This window comes from Miscanthus floridulus, chromosome 18 (assembly GCF_019320115.1).
Source record: "Miscanthus floridulus cultivar M001 chromosome 18, ASM1932011v1, whole genome shotgun sequence".
Classification (NCBI taxonomy): domain Eukaryota; kingdom Viridiplantae; phylum Streptophyta; class Magnoliopsida; order Poales; family Poaceae; genus Miscanthus; species Miscanthus floridulus.
In genome coordinates this window covers 61,102,642-61,114,697 of record NC_089597.1, presented here as the reverse complement: position 1 = coordinate 61,114,697, position 12,056 = coordinate 61,102,642, and positions in this window count along the sequence as shown.

The window sequence follows — 12,056 nt, the reverse complement described above, 5'->3', positions numbered from 1 at the left end:
CCTAATATATCAGAGATAAGTTCAGAAGACAATAGTATTCAATATAAATTGTAAGCTTACATCAAGGTTACAAATACTTACAGCTTGGAAGCACGGAATGATGTGGCGAAGGCACGTCTCTTCATCCGTGGTTGCTCCACAAGCTCTGCGGGTGCCACCGGGTCTCTTTCCACGACCAGTACCGGCGCTAGGGCTTGATGCTCGACCCCTTTGCCGCTTGTCCTCTGCATTGCAGTGGTCGATGATGCGAGTCCCACTGCACGGAGGAGCCACCCTGCTCCGTCAACTCCAGTTGTCTCCTTCTCTTTCTAGGGATGAGTCGGAAGATGTCTGCATCCTCTGTTTCATCATCTAACAATGTAAAGATGGCCTGACGATGCTTGCTGGCCGCCGGCCGCTTACTAGCAGCCCTGGCCGTTGCCTCCTCCCCAACTCCGAGTACGGCCCAGTCGACGTCTTCGATCCTAGTGCTGGTCTGGGCGGTTGGGCTGGCAACTTGCGGCCAATCCGCACCAGGGGGTGGAGACACGAACACTGCTGCTCTATCACGACCATTAATCTAGGAAACATAAAGGCGATAACACAGTAAGTTTCTGTTACAACATAACACTATGGGTACAAGGCAGCATAATTTACCTTTGGGGGAGGTCGGGCCAGCTTGAAAGCGTGCTCGATGTCGCTCAACCTGACATAATTTGGATCGGCTAAGTTGAATAGCTCTCCAATCCTGGCTTTGACTTCTATCTTGTCAAGCGCCTCTTGCCTGGTCCTCGTTGGGTCTGTGCTGCCTTGGTACTCGTAGCCGGGATGTACCCTCCTCTGGCAAGGCTGGATCCTTCGGCTGATGAAGTTCCCGACCACGCTCGGACCGTCCAGTTTCTTCCATGGGATCATCCCAAGAAGTTCTGAGATCTATTCCAAGTGCTCGGGCTTCTTTGACCAGCTGTTCTTCTTATCCGGAATGAACCCCACATCACACAATGTGATCGTGTTCGGCTCCTCGCGGATGTAGAACCACTTCTTGTACCAGTCGTCCAGCGATGTGTTCCAAGGGAAGTGCAAGTACTGGGCCTTCATCCTGTCACGTAGATTGAGGTACACACCTCTGGCTATCTTCGAGCCACCGCTTCCTTTCTTCCGCAGACAGAAAAGATGGCGAAAGAGGTCGAAATGGGGCTGGAGGCCACCATATGCTTCGCAAAGATGGATGAAGGTGGAGACAAGAAGAATTGAGTTGGGATGCAGATTAAAAATCCCAATCTCGTAATACAAATAGAGCCCCTGAAGGAAAGGATGCACTAGAACCCCAAAACCCCGCTTGAAGAAATCCTCGAAAACCACAATCTCACCTGGTTGTGGATCGGGGTAGCCTTCTCCTTTCGGCGCGCGCCATCCTGCGAGTGCCTTGTTGTGGAGTACTCCCATGATGACGAGGTCTTCGATGGTCTGCTCATTGCTCCTTGACTTCCACCACTCCTTCGCCATGACTCCGGCTTTCTTCTGGGCGTCTCTCTTCACCATGAATCCGCCCTTGCTAAGGGGGTGGATACGGTGGAGGGGTGATTGGTGATGATCTCGGAGGTATAGGGTTTGGCAAGAGGAAGAAGAAGGCTGTGGCGGCGAATGGTAATGGGGATCGGTAAAAAGTAACTTACCAGTTCTATATTATAAATAACCAAGAGTTCCGCCGTTTCGTCTGCCCGAGATTCTTGGGAGACGTGCGCACGCGCCGCAGACGGTTGTTTTCACAACCTCAAGATCTATGCCAATATATGTGCCCCTTCGTTACCAGTGTACGCGCCTCTTCATTCCTAGTGTGAGAGGGCCCACACTAACGCACCTCCTTGCAGGTGCCAAGCGACTGTTTGCTTGAAAGGACAAGAAGGTAGTATGATGTGCTATACCCATCTGCTTTTTTGACCAAACGTGTCAGATTGGACTTGACAGAGAAAGAAGATAAATAAATACACCAAATAATAGTACAAGCGGTATTCGTTTCTTCGCTGCATGTCTCGTGCTCAGGGATGGTCCAGACCACTAACGTGCTCGGGGACTGCTCCGACCACTGTCGTGCTCGGGGACTGTTCCGACCACTGTCATGCTCGGGGACTGCTCCGACCACTACCGTGCTCGGGGACTGCCCAGACCACTACCATGCTCGGGGACTGCCCCGACCACTACCATGCTCGGGGACTATTCCGAAGAATGCTCGGCGATTGCTCTCCTCGGCTACATGTGATTTGTACTCACATACAGTTGAGAGAAATTTATTTAGACCCTAGCACCACGTGCCTGTGTCACCTACTACCAGGCTCGGGGACTAAGTGGGTACACTTCACCTTGCGGTGAATGTGTTTATTTAATCGACCCCTACACTTTGACTGATTGTCAGGATTACTATCGTGCTCGGGAACTGTCCTGACCACTGCTCGGAGACCGCTCTCTTCGGCTACATGTGATTTGTGCTCGCATACAGTTGAGAGACATTTATTTAGACCTTGCTACAAGGCTTATACTTTGCCTTCCAGCAAGCTCGGGGACTACATCGGTACGATGCACCTGTCGATGCATCTCGTATCGCTTGTATTATGATTGGATTTTCAACTTGAATGGGAATTCTTTTTAGACCCTGGCACCACATGCCTGCGTCACCTACTACCAGGCTCGGGGACTAAGTGGGCACACTTCACCTTACGGTGAATGTGTTTATTTAATCGACCCCTACGCTCTGACTATTGGCCATAACAACTACTGTACAAGGGTCACTTACATTTCTTTTCAGAAATACAAGTGGGCACACTTGATCAGGAAAGAAATATTTTTCTTTTTTCTTTAAGAGCACCATGCATTCTTCGGACAATCGGGATTTTTGGCTATAATCGTGGTCTACTGCTCTCTGTACTGATTAGAATGCTGGCGCATTTGATTGGTCAATGTTTCAATCAGTTGCAAATGACATGAAGACGGATTGCATTAGTCGAAGGAGATCAAACGGCGTGTCGCAGCATAATACATGGTGCTCGGGGACTAGCTGTGGGGGTATTAACCCCTATACCCTTACGGCTAGGCTTGGGCCGGCCCGGATCAGAGGGTCCGGTCCACCAAAAGATGACGCGTGGCCTGGCTAACCTGTTCGGAGTCCTGCGCAAGGAGTCAAGATAGATTTGGCAATCAAGCAAGACCCTGGTCGGTTAGAATAGGAATCCTTATCCGGCCACCTATGGCAATTGTAACTGGCTAGGATTAGTTTCCAGATCTATAACCCTGCCCCTAGACTATATAAGGCGGGCAGGGGACCCCTCTAAGAAACATCTCTCATTGACATACAGCAATACAATCAGACGTAGGACGTAGGTATTACGCCTTCTTGGAGGCCGAACCTGGATAAAACCTCGTGTCTGTCTTGCGTCACCGTCTTGTTTGTGGCTTGCGCATCTGTCTGCCGACAATCTACTACCTTGGGCATACCCCTAGGTAGACTGCCGACCATATTTCGTCGACACCAACTAAAGCTGTCAACAAGAATATGAAGTGAGCAGCCTAGAAAATACTTTACTGCAGCATGTCAGTTAGCATGCTAATTTAGAGTTTAGATAATTTAGTCACAGATGCATCTTAAATGAGCACGCCATTGCAACCTGTAGTTTCTAGAAGCAAGTTCAGTCACATTGATGCAGTTGGCAACAGCTCAGCTCGATCACCTATGCTCTGCTTTACACTTCTTAGCAATTGCAGTATTTGCATATGTAGTTGTGACTGTGTCAATATGTACTAAGTTTTCAGTATTGACTAGAGCAAATATTTGAACTTTATTCTCGGTGTGAGAATGTTTAGTGTGAATTAGTGTATCTCCTAGGTATGTTTAAATATATGTTGTAAGGAAAATAGACCCTAGGACCATTTACTTTGGATTTTGGTGTTTGATGACCAACACAACCAAATTAGACTAATAAATTTGCAAGTAATTGTTTTGTAGTTCAATAGGGTGCAAGACGTGACTTGGACGAAGGCGACATGATGATCCCATGATCAACACCGTAAGCAAGACCCTAGAAGCACAAGAGAAGACCCAAGATATCAAGTCCAAACACAAATATGAGAACCAAGTCGGACGCAAGATCGCGAAGAAACAAGCTCTGCAGAGGTGACCGGACACGGCCATATGAGGACTAGACGCGTCCGATTAGTTGCTCGGCAACAGCAGGCATCAGCAGCAGCGACCGGACGCTGAGTGAGGTAGTGACCGGACGCACGGACTTCACTGTTCATCATCAACGGCAACGCTCTCAGTGTGACCGGACGCGACAACAGGATAACCGGACGCACCAAGAAGTAAGCATCCAATCATGTCTAGAAAGGTTCTAGAGCAGCGCCAATGTGACCGGACGCGTCCGATCGAGTGAGACCAGACTCGGCCCAGAGTCCGATCAACGCGCGCGCTCCAACGATCGGCAGGATCGGATGTGTTCGATCGGGACGTGATCAGCGTCCGATCACTAGCAAGAAGTTGGGTCTTGTGTCCAATGACTAGTTCTCACTTGTGGGGCTATAAATAGACCCCCAAACCGGCTATTTGAGATGTGGAGATCCAATGAAACATACCAAGGGTGTTGATACACCATTTTAGTGATCTTTACTTGCATAGTGCTTAGTGATTCATTAGGTGATTAGCGTAGGTGCTTTTGCAAAGTGCTTAGGTTGACTAGACCACCGCTTATGCACTTGCTCTAGGTTTAGGTCTAGAGTTTAGTGAGGTTTGCATACCTCTTACTACTTGGTGCTTGCGTGCACCATTGTTATACATCAGAGGGGCTTGCAGTCTTGTGAGATCACACCAACTGTGTTTGTGGTGTGGCCACCACCGTGTACCGGAGGGAACAAGGCCCGCGGCGTTTCGGCCGAAAGCTTGATAGTGAAGACAGCGGGGAGCGGTCTAGGAGAGGCTTGCCAGAAGGCACACTGGAGACCCACTTGCGCATGGGGAAGGCCCGAGGCTATCCATGGAGTTACCCGACCGGGAGTTTGGCCCTTGTGAGGGATTCCTTGCGAGGGGCTCCAACGAGGACTAGGGGGAAGCTTGCGTGCTTCTCTATACTTCGGTAAAAATACCGGAGTCATTGATGGGAGTTTGCATATCTCTACCTTACTCCTTAGCTTCCGCATTTACATTGTTTGCATAACTCCTTTTGCGGTAGAGATTGCAACACACTAGTAAAATCATAGTTGCACATTTAGATAGTTTATCTTTTTGCATAGGTTTTGTTAAGGATAGAAAAAGAGGCCATAGTTTTGAGTTAGAGTTTTAAGTTGCTTAATTAACCCCCCCCTCTTAGGCGTCACGGTCCCTTTCAATTGGTATCGGACCAGGTTGGCTCAATTTGGACTTTTGGCTTCACCGTCGCAAAGCCGACGCTATTTAGAGTGGTTGGGATTGATACCTCTAGGCCTCCGCACTTTGATGGCACTAACTTTCCCTACTATAAAAGCTAGAATGGCTTGTCATCTTGAGATAGTAGATTTGGGTGTTTTGAGAGTCACTCGTGGCGGGATGAAACCCATTAAGAATCCCAATAAACCCACAAAGAGTGAAGAAAAAGAAATTCATTTCAATGCTAGAGCTAAAAATTGCTTGTTTGAATCTTTTAGCATGGACGTGTTTAACCAAGTGTTTGCTTTAAATACAGCACATGAAATTTGGTTAAAACTCCAAGAGCTCCATGACGACACAACTAATGTCCGTGAGCAAAAATATTGTCTAGCTAAATAAAATTATGATTCCTTTAAAATAAATGATGATGAGCTTGTTCGTAATATGTATTCTTGTTTGAATCTAATTATCAATGAGCTCCATTCAATAGGATTAACAAAGCTAGATGATACGGACATCGTGAGGAAGATCATTTCCGTGCTACCACAAAAGAAATATGCAAGCATCATCACCATCCTTCACAACATGGAGGACTTGAGCACCATGACCCCGGCCATAGTCATTGGCAAGATAGTGGCATTTGAAATGTCATGGAAGATGGGTCAAGAAGAAGCCACGTCATCAAGCAAAGGCAAAGCTCTTGCATGTAGTGAGAAAAAGAAGATGAAGGGCAAGCAAGTTGAGACAAGCTCAAGCTTAAGCTCTTCAAGTGAAGATGAAGAAGAAGATGAGGATGATGATGATGATATAGATTCAAGTGATGATGATCAATCTTCCTCCTCTACCTCTGACCTTGATTAAGAATCATTCAAACTTATCAACAAGGTGGAGAAGATGATCCAAAGGCTCAATGTCAAGGGTGTGCCCATCCAAATTCAAGATTTCATCTTCACCAATCAAAGAAATGAGCAAAGAAAGAAAGGATGCTATGGATGCGGCGAGTTGGGGCACTTTGTGGAAGTTTGTCCAAACAAGCCCACATCTAAGACAAAGAAGAAGGCGTGCAAGGACAAAACCCTCACATCAATAAGGTCATGGGATGATTCTTCAAGTGAAGAAGAAGACCATCACAAGAGGCAAGGCCACAAGCACTCATCATCAAGCTCTTCTCGTGTGTGCCTTATGGCACGAGGTAACGAAAGCTCATCCTCTAGTGAGAGTGATAGTGATGATGAAATGCCTTCTCTTAATGAACTTGTGCAAGAAAATCTTAAATATGCTAAGGCTTACACTAGCCAACAAAAAAAGCTAAAAATGTTGCAAGAAAAGCTAGATAGTTCACAAGAAGCATATAAAACCTTGCTTCAACAATATGAGACATTTGCTAATCTCAATATTGAACTGTCTACTAAAATTGAGCAACTTGAGGCTAGTGCAACAACAAATGCATGCAGCAATCAATGATGAGCAACTTGTAAAGAAAAATAAAAAATTAAAAGAAAAGTTAGCTAGCTCACAAGTTACTTATAAAAGTTTGCTTGCTAAAATAGAAACCATGTGCAAACATTGTGATGAGCTAACTAATAAAGTTGCTAATCTTGAAGCCATCGGTACAACCCTCACCAAGGCACCTAACAAGAAAAGTTCTAATCTTTGCCATTCCTAAAAAGGATGCTTCTACTTCTTGCAATGATTTATGTTTAGACTCACCCTTGTGCAACCAAGTTTGTGTTGAGAAAGTTGTTGTAGATACATGCACACAAGAGGTCACAATGGAGAATGACCAACTCAAGCAAAAAGTGGCTCGCCTTACCAAGGACTTGACTCAAGTAAAAGGCAAAATGGAGCAAGCCCAAATCATCAAGATAACACCGTTAAGGGAGTGAAGAAGCTTGAGAAGGACAAATCGTGGTTTGCTACATGTGCCACAAGGAAGGCCACAAGTCCTACGAGTGCAAGGTGAAGAATGGGGGAGGAGCTAAGAAGAAAGAGAAAAACAAAAAGAAAACAAGCAAGCTCTCCAACACCTACACCAACAAGGTGGACAAAAAGGCCTCCACACCTTATCTCTTGAAGAAGAAGAAAAATGGCAAGGTGGTGGCCATCAAGGTGAACAAGCAAGCCAACAATGGGGCCAAACGCATTTGGGTACAAAAGGAGATCATTTCCAACATGAAGAGCACCAAGAAGGTTTGGATCCCAAAAGGGAAGTGAGAAGTCCAATGGACTTCGGGGAATTTGGAGACTTGGCAAAGTATGGGTGTATTTCATGGGGTGCATCATTATGGACAAGGTAATTGTCAAGTGGGTTAGTGAATACTATGGACCCAAATTCCCCTTCCCATGTTATGTAACTAGATTTAATTTCTTACAATTTCAATTAGCATCTAGTTCATGTTCATGCATAGGTTTGCATTTGCATGTTTAATCTTTTGTCTTGCATACACTAGGTATATCTTATGGTAGGCTTGCTTGGTTTCACTCTTAACCCTTGGAGCAAACCTACATGGTTTAAATTGTTTAGGAGCATGGCACATAGCTTGTTTTACAATTGTTCATCTAATATGTGCCAAAGTCCAAATTGTAGATAATTTCTCCTGAATATCACTTTCAAAAATGATTCTCACATTCATGTGATGTCATCTTTCAAGTGGTATTTTTTATTCTAAAATCAATGTGCATGTCTCCTACAAGTATTCCATACTTGTGTGTACAAATTTAGGGGGAGGTTACTCTTACAAGTTGGATGCTTTGAGACTAACACCTTTTTAAGCTTATCATGTGTGTAGTAGTCTCATTGCAAGGAAAATGGAGTCCCCAGAGTTAAGCATCATACTTCAAATATCCACCACCTATTGTGAGTGGTATAAATCAAATTGGTTTCCACATGTGGTATTTCTAAACCAATATCATCATGTTGATTTCACTTTGGTATTTATATGCTTTCTCCATGCATTATATAGATTAAACTCCCTTGAGCATTAATTTGCCAAATATGCATAAACTACATTCTCTATATTTAGGGAGAGCTTAGTCTATGTAATGTGAGAGTCAAATTTTGCGACCTATTCCACTCCACACACAAAGGATCACAAAGTTTGACCCTCCCTTGTGCTACTAATGTCTTCCTTTTTGGTGTTTGATTCCAAAGGGGGAGAATTTGTAGGATCAAAAGCAAGCCCGATCATAATAATTTACAAATGGTAATGGTCCGAGGAAGGGAGGATAGTAGATTATGGAGTTAGGAGGAGACTTAAATCCATAATGCCACATGGGGACATTTGCAAGGGCAAGATAAGTTTCCAAAGATGTTTACATGTGGTATTTTTTAGCATCATATAACCTTTCCTTTTGCATTGCATCCTAGCAAGTAAATAGTTTTTAAATTTCAAAAAATTTATTATTTCCTTACTTTGGTCGTGTTGTAATCAATCACCAAAAAGGGGGAGATTGTAAGGAAAATGGACCCTAGGCCCATTTACTTTAGATTTTGGTGTTTGATGACCAACACAACCAAATTAGACTAATGAATTTGCAAGTAATTGTTTTGTAGTTCAATAGGGTGCAAGACATGACTTGGACAAAGGCGACATGATGATCCCATGATCAACACCATAAGCAAGACCCTAGAAGCACAAGAGAAGACCCAAGATATCAAGCAAAGTCCAAGCATGAATATGGGAACCAAGCCGGACGCAAGATTGCGAAGAAATGAGCTCGGTAGAGGTGACCGGACGTGGCCCTATGAGGATCGGATGCATCTGATCAGTTGCTCGACAACAATAGGCGTCAGCAGCAGTGACCGAACATTGAGCGAGGCAGTGACAGGACACACGGACTTCACTGTTCATCATCAACGACAACGCTCTCAGCGTGACCGGACATGACAGCAGGATGACCGGACGCACCAAGAAATAGCGTCCAATCATGTCTAGAAAGGTTCCAAAGCAGCGCCAGCGTGACCGAACGCGTTCGATTGAGTCAGACTAGACTCAGCCTAGAGTCCAATCAACGTGCATGCTCCAATGGTTGGTAGGACCGGACGTGTCCGATCGGAACATGATCAGCATCCGGTCACTAGCAGAACGTTGGGTCTTGGGTCCAACGGCTAGTTCTCACTTATGGGGCTATAAATAGACCCCCCCCAAACTGACTATTTGAGATGTGGAGAGCTGAGGAAACAAACCAAGGGTGTTGATACACCATTTTAGTTATCTCCACTTGCATAGTGCTTAGTGATTCATTAGGTGATTAGCGTAGGTGCTTTGCGAAGTGCTTAGGTTGATTAGACCACCGCTTATGCGCTTGTTGTAGGTTTAGGCCTAGTGTTTAGTGAGGTTTGCATACCTCTTACCACTCGGTGCTTACGCGCACCATTGTTGTACATCGGAGGGGCTTGTAGTCTTGTGAGATCATACCAATCACGTTTGTGGTGTGGCCACCACTGTGTACCGGAGGGAACAAGGCCCGCAGTGTTTCGGCCAGAAGCTTGATAGTGAAGACGGTGGGGAGCGGTCTGAGAGAGGCTTGCCGGAAGGCACACTAGAGACCCACTTACGTGTGGGGAAGGCCTGGGGCTATCCACGGAGTTATCTGATCGGGAGCTTGGCCCTTGCGAGGGGCTCCAATGAGGACTAGGGCGAAGCTTGTGCACTTCTCGATACCTCGGTAAAAATACCAGGGTCGTTGATTGGAGTTTGCATATCTCTACCTTACTCCTTAGCTTCTGCATTTACATTGTTTACATAACTCTTTTTGCGGTAGAGATAGCAACACACTAGCAAAACCATAGTTGCAAATATAGATAGTTTATTTTTTTTGCATAGGTTTTGCTAAGGATAGAAAAAGAGGCCATAGTTTTAAGTTAGAGTTTTAAGTTGCCTAATTCACCCCCCCTCTTAGGGTCATCGGTCCCTTTCATATGTTAGTGTGGAAAAGATTGTCGTTGCTTGATTTCTTCCAGCAGTACATATGTAACGTTCTTTTTTGACTATTTTATTTGTTTCAACAAGTGATGGCTGCTTCTAATGTGTGTGTGCGTCTGCAGGACATGGACAGATTCTAGCAACCTAAGGATTTGCTCCTAACACCTAAGAATAGCTAGCTGGTAGCACCATATGTTGGACTATTAGTTTGGTGACAAAGGTTATTTGTGAGACACGGATGTGAAATATCCATCTGTTTATTTTATCTAAGAACCTTTGTGACTAAGGTCACTTGTTGAACAATTAGTTTGGTGTTCATGATGAATGTAATAAAGATATTGATGTATGACTTGTGAACCTATGGATTTGGTCATGAATGGAATATATTGTTGGGCACAGATGTTATTTTGGATTGTTTGTGTTAGCTATGTGCCTTGAATGATGTCCAAATAAATATTGGGCTGTATGGAATTCGCCACCTTGGCAAGATCAAAGAACTTGTGACATAAAAGCAAAGGTCATAAAGGTTATGACATTCAAAATCAATGTCATAATGATATGACATTAACACTTAAATGTCACAAGTTGTCATTAAAGACAATCATCTTTTGACATTTGATTTTTCATCAACTTGGTGTCATAAATGGTGACCTACGACATATTTTATAGGTATTGTGACATATATCAAATGTCAAAAGATGGCACATTTCTTGTAGTGTTGGCTGGGCCTAGGGAGCGAACGGAAGAACTCGGAGACGTACCATCTAGCTTGCCATGGGATCAAGCACACACCCCCACCTAGCGCACCAACTGTCGACAAAAGATGCCCGGCAGTCCAGCAAGGGGGCTACCCACGATGGTAGATTGATCGAAGAGGTGAGCTAGATTAGGAGCAAGATGGTGACAAGACACAAGATTGATACAGGTTTAGGCTATCAGCTTTACGTAATACCCTAATCCTATGTCCCGTCAGGTTTGTATTGGCTATCGTATATGATTGCGTGTGTTTTGAGGAGGGTCCCTACCCATCTTATATAGCCTGGGGGGGTAGGGTTACATGCTAATCAGATCTGAGTCTAATCGGATAACAGACATTCTTTACATGGAAACATACATTCGGCATATCCAAACAGATTCTATGTGATCCCCAAGATGCCGCCGAGGAGCCTTGTGACGTGCGCTGAGCAATTGTTGTGTGCCACAAGACTTTATCTTATGGGTTGGACCATCCCTATTGGTGTGGCACATGTGCATCGCCATGGGTACTTGGGGTCAGGCACCCCCACAAACGGTCAGCAGGACCTGACGCATCCGATTGGGACAAGATCAGTGTCCTATCGCTAGCAGAAAGTTGGATCTCTGGTCCAATGGCTAGTTCTCATGTGTGGGGCTATAAATAACCCCCCCCCCCCAATCGGCCATTTGAGGGCTGGAGAGTTGAGGAAACATTCCAAGGATGTTGATACACCATTTTAGTGATCTCCACATGCATAGTGCTTAGCGAAATATTAGGTGATTAGTGTAGGTGCTTTGTGAATTGCTTAGGTTGATTAGACCACTGCTTATGCGCTTGCTCTAGGTTTAGGCCTAGTATTTAATGACGTTTGCACACCTCTTATCACTCGGTGCTTGTGCACATCATTGTTGTACATCAAAGGAGCTTGTAGTCTTGCGAGATCACACCAACCGCATTTGTGGTGTGGCCACCACCGTGTACTAGAGGGAACAAGGCCTGCGGCATTTCTGCCGGAAGCTTGATAGTG